Genomic DNA, 5,000 nt, shown 5'->3' on the forward strand with positions numbered 1-5,000 from the left:
GTTACGTATTGCTTCTCTCTCGTTCTCTCTGTCTTTCTCGTTCTCTCTGTCTTTCTCGTTCTCTCTGTCTCTCGTTCTCTATCTCTCTGTCTCTCTGTCTCTCTCGTTCTCTCTCTCTCTCGTTCTCTCTCTCTCGTTCTCTCTCTCTCGTTCTCTCTCTCTGTTCTCTCTCTCGTTCTCTCTCTCGTTCTCTCTCTCGTTTCTCTCTGCGTTCTCTCTCTCGTTCTCTTCTCTCGTTCTTCTCTAGTTCTCTCTCTCTCTCTCGTTCTCTCTCGTTTCTTCTCTCTCTAGTTCTCTCTCTCGTTCTCTCTCGTTCTATATATTGTTCTATATCTTGTTTATATATATATATGTTCTTCTCTCTCTCTCTCTCGTTCTCTCTCTCTCTCGTTCTCTCTCTTCTCTCGTTCTCTCTCTCTCTCGTTCTCGTTCTCTCTCTAGTTCTCTCTCGTTCTCTCTCGTTCTCTCTCTCTCTAGTTCTCTCTCGTTCTCTCTCGTTCTCTCTCTCTCTCTCTCTTCTTTCTCTCTCTCTGTTCTCTGTCTCTCTCGTTTATATCTCTCTCGTTCTCTCTCTCGTTCTCTCTCTCTCGTTCTCTCTCTCGTTCTCTCTCTCGTTCTCTCTCGTTCTCTCATTCTCTCTCGTTCTCTCTCGTTCTCTCTCTCTTTCTCTCTCTCTCTCTCATTCTCTCTCTCATTCTCTCTCATTCTCTCTCATTCTCTCTCATTCTCTCTCATTCTCTCTCTCTCTCTCTCTCTCTCTCTCATTCTCTCTCTCATTCTCTCTCTCATTCTCTCTCTCATTCTCTCTCATTCTCTCTCATTCTCTCTCATTCTCTCTCTCTCGTTCTCTCTCGTTCTCTCTCTCTCTCTCTCTAGTTCTCTCTCTCTCTCTAGTTCTCTCTCTCTCTCGTTCTCTCTCTCTCTCGTTCTCTGTCTCTCTCGTTCTCTCTGTCTTTCTCGTTCTCTCTGTCTTTCTCGTTCTCTCTGTCTCTCTCGTTCTCTGTCTCTCTCGTTCTCTCTCTCTCTCGTTCTCTCTCTCTCTCGTTCTCTCTCCTCGTTCTCTCTCTCTCTCGTTCTCTCTCTTTTCTCTCTCTCGTTCTTCTCTCGTTTTCTCATTCTCTCGTTCTCTCTCGTTCTCTCGTTCTCTTCTCTCTCGTTCTCTCTCGTTCTCTAGTTCTCTCTAGTTCTTCTCTCTCTCGTTCTCTCTCTCGTTCTCTCTCTCTCGTTTTCTCTCTCTCTCTCGTTCTCTCTCTCTCTCGTTTCTCTCTCTCTCTCGTTCTCTCTCTCTCTCTCGTTCTCTCTCTCTCTCGTTCTTCTCTCTCGTTCTCTCTCTCGTTCTCTCTCTCGTTTCTCTCTCTTCTCTCTCTCGTTCTCTCTCTCTCGTTCTCTCTCTCTCTCTCTCTCGTTCTCTCTCTCTCGTTCTCTCTCTCGTTTTCTCTCTCTCGTTCTCTCTCTCGTTTCTCTCTCTCGTTCTCTCTCTCGTTCTCTCTCTCGTTCTCTCTCTCGTTCTTCTCTCGTTCTCTCTCATTCTCTCTCGTTCTCTCTCGTTCTCTCTCGTTCTCTCTCTCTCTAGTTCTCTCTCTCTCTCGTTCTTCTCTCTCTCTCGTTCTCTTCTCTCTCGTTCTCTCTCTCTCTCGTTCTCTCTCTCTCTCGTTCTCCTCTCTCTCGTTCTCTCTCTCTCTCGTTCTCTCTCTCTCTCGTTCTCTCTCGTTCTCTCTCTCTCGTTCTCTCTCTCTCTCTCGTTTCTCTCTATCTCGTTTCTTCTCTCTCTCTCTCGTTTCTTCGTTCTCTCTCTCTCTCTCGTTCTCTCTCTCTCTCTCGTTCTCTGTCTCTCTCGTTCTCTCTCTCTCTCGTTCTCTCTCGTTCTCTCTCGTTCTCTCTCTCGTTCTCTCTCTCGTTCTCTCTCTCGTTCTCTCTCTCGTTCTCTCTCTTTCTCTCGTTCTCTCTCTTTTGTTCTCTCTTTGTTCTCTCTCTCTCTCTGTCTTGTTCTCTCTTTGTTCTCTCTCTCTCTGTCTCTGTCTCTGTCTCTCTCTCTGTCTCCTCTCTCTCTGTCTCTGTCTCTCGCTCTCGCTCTCTCTCTCGTTCTCTCTCGTTCTCTCTCTTTCTCTCATTCTCTCTCTTTTGTTCTCTCTCTTTTGTTCTCTCTCTCGTTCTCTCTCTTTCTTTCTCTCTTTCTTTCTCTCTATCTTGTTCTGTCTCTCTCTCTCGTTCTGTCTCTCTCTCTCTCGTTCTGTCTCTCTCGTTCTCTCTCTCTCTCTCTCTCTCTCGTTCTCTCTCTCTCTCGTTCAGACACCAAAACAAGTAATACAGGTGGGTCTACATTATGTTGCTTTATCACCTTGTAATGGTTATGTGGAATATTGATTATTTATCAATTTTTCTTGTCTTCATCTCTCCTCCAGGCCCACAGTTATTTAGACTATCAACCATCCAGCTCTTCTCTCCATCCGTCTCTCTTTTTCTGACTGAGAGCATTGTATTTGCTGTGTTTGATCGTTATTGTGGAATGTTGATGCTTAATCTCTTTTCCTCTTTATCCTTCTGTCTCCCTTTACTTCTGTCTCCCTTTCCTTCTCTCTCCCTTTCCTTCTCTCTCCCTTTCCTTCTCTCTCCCTTTCCTTCTCTCTCCCTTTCCTTCTCTCTCCCTTTCCTTCTCTCTCCCTTTCCTTCTCTCCCTTTCCTTCTCTCTCCCTTTCCCTCCCTTTCATTCTCTCCCTTTCCTTCTCTCTCCCTTTCTCTCCCTTTCCTTCTCTCCCTTTCCTTCTCTCCTTTCTCTTTCCTTCCTTCTCTCCTTTCCTTCTCTCTCCTTTCTCTCCCTTTCCTTCTCTCTCCCTTTCCTTCTCTCGCCCTTTCCTTCTCTCCCTTTCCTTCTCTCTCCCTTTCTCTCCCTTTCCTTCTCTCTCCCTTTCTTTCCCTTTCTTTCCCTTTCCTTCTCTCCCCCTTTCTCTCCCTTTCCTTCTCTCTCTTTCCTTCTCTCCCCCTTTCCTTCTTTCTCTCCCTTCCCTTCTCTCTCCCTTTCTCTCCCTTCCCTTCTCTCTCCCTTTCTCTCCCTTTCCTTCTCTCTCCCTTTCTCTCCCTTTCCTTCTCTCTCGCTTTCTCACCCTTTCCTTGTCTCTCATTCTCTCTCCCTTTCCTTGTCTCCCTTTCCTTCTCTCCCTTTCCTTGATTCTCCCTTTCTCTCCCTTTCCTTCTGTCTCTCCCTTTCCTTCTGTCTCTCCCTTTCCTTCTGTCTCTCCCTTTCACTCTCTCCCCCTTTCCATCTCTCTCCCTTTCCATCTCTCTCCCTTTCCTTGTCTCTCCCATTCCTTGTCTTTCCCTTTCCTTCGCTCCCTTTCCCTGTCTGTCGCTTTCCCTGTGTCTCGCTTTCCTTGTCTCTCGCTTTCCTTGTCTCTCGCTTTCCTTGTCTCTCGCTTTCCTTGTCTCTCCCTTTCCTTGTCTCTCCCGTTCTCTCCCTTTCCTTCTGTGTCTCTCCCTTTCCTTGTCTCTCTCTCTCTCTCTCTCTCTCTCTCCCTTTCCTTGTCTCTCTCTCTCTCTCTCTCTCTCTCTCTCTCTCTCTCTCTCTCTCTCTCCCTTTCCTTCTCTCTCTCTCCCTTTCCTTCTCTCTCTCTCCCTTTCCTTCTCTCTCTCTCCCTTTCCTTCTGTCTCTCTCTCTCTTTCCTTCTGTCTCAGGTTGACGGGAGGGGATCTGTCCATCCAGGTGAATCTGAATGACTACCTGGATATCTACTGCCCCCACTACCCTCACCTGTCTCCCCCCAGTGAGGAGGCCTACCCCCAGGCCCCACCAGACAGCCTGGCCCTGTACCTGGTGGCTGAGGGGGGTTCAGGCTGTGGAGACCCAGGGGCCATCAAGAGGTGGGAGTGTAACAGCCCCCGTGCCCCCTCAATGTCCGCTTCTCAGAGAAGATCCAGCGCTTCACCCCCTTCTCTCTGGGCTTTGAGTTCCTCCCCGGATACCACTACTACTACAGCTGTGAGTGGGTGGGTGGGTGGGTGGGCGGGTGGGTGTGTAAGTAAATCTGTGTGATAACTTGGGTTTCCTCTTTTCCCACTACTTCCTATTTCTGTCTTCCTCTCTCATTTATCTCCAACCGCTGGAGGAGGGAGGGGGGAGCAAGGGAGGCAGAGAAGTTAGAGTGGAGGGAGGAATGTCTACTGTTTCCTGATGATCTGGTACTTCTGTCTCCAACCAAGGAGGGCTATCAGCAGCACCTAGATATTCTGCACAGATTCTGCCAGACCTGGGCCCTGACAGTAAATCTCAGTAAGACCAAAATAATGGTGTTCCAAAAAAGGTCCAGTCACCAGGACCACAAATACAAATTCCATCTAGACACTGTTGCCCTAGAGCACACAAAAAACTATACATACCTTGGCCTAAACATCAGCGCCACAGGTAACTTCCACAAAGCTGTGAACGATCTGAGAGACAAGGCAAGAAGGGCATTCTATGCCATCAAAAGGAACACCAAATTCAACATACTAATTAGGATCTGGCTAAAAATACTTGAATCAGTCATAGAGCCCATTGCCCTTTATGGTTGTGAGGTCTGAGGTCCGCTCACCAACCAAGACTTCACAAAATGGGACAAACACCAAATTGAGACTGCATGCAGAATTCTGCAAAACTATCCTCCGTAAAACACCAAATAATGCATGCACAGCAGAATTAGGCCGATACCCACTAATGATCAAAATCCAGGAAAGAGACGTTAAATTCTACAACCACCTAAAAGCGATTCCCAAACCTTCCATAACAAAGCCATCACCTACAGAGAGATGAACCTGGAGAAGAGTCCCCAAAGCAAGCTGGTCCTGGGGCTCTGTTCACAAACACAAACACACCCTACAGAGCCCCAGGACAACAGCACAATTAGACCCAACCAAATCATGAGAAAACAAAAAGATAATTACTTGACACATTGGAAAGGGGAAGGTTTGGTGCCCTGAAATCCGTTTTTTACTGTCTTTACAACTCCTGGTCTCTGTCCAACCAAAAG

This window comes from Oncorhynchus keta, chromosome 34 (genome assembly GCF_023373465.1).
Source record: "Oncorhynchus keta strain PuntledgeMale-10-30-2019 chromosome 34, Oket_V2, whole genome shotgun sequence".
Classification (NCBI taxonomy): Eukaryota; Metazoa; Chordata; class Actinopteri; order Salmoniformes; family Salmonidae; genus Oncorhynchus; species Oncorhynchus keta.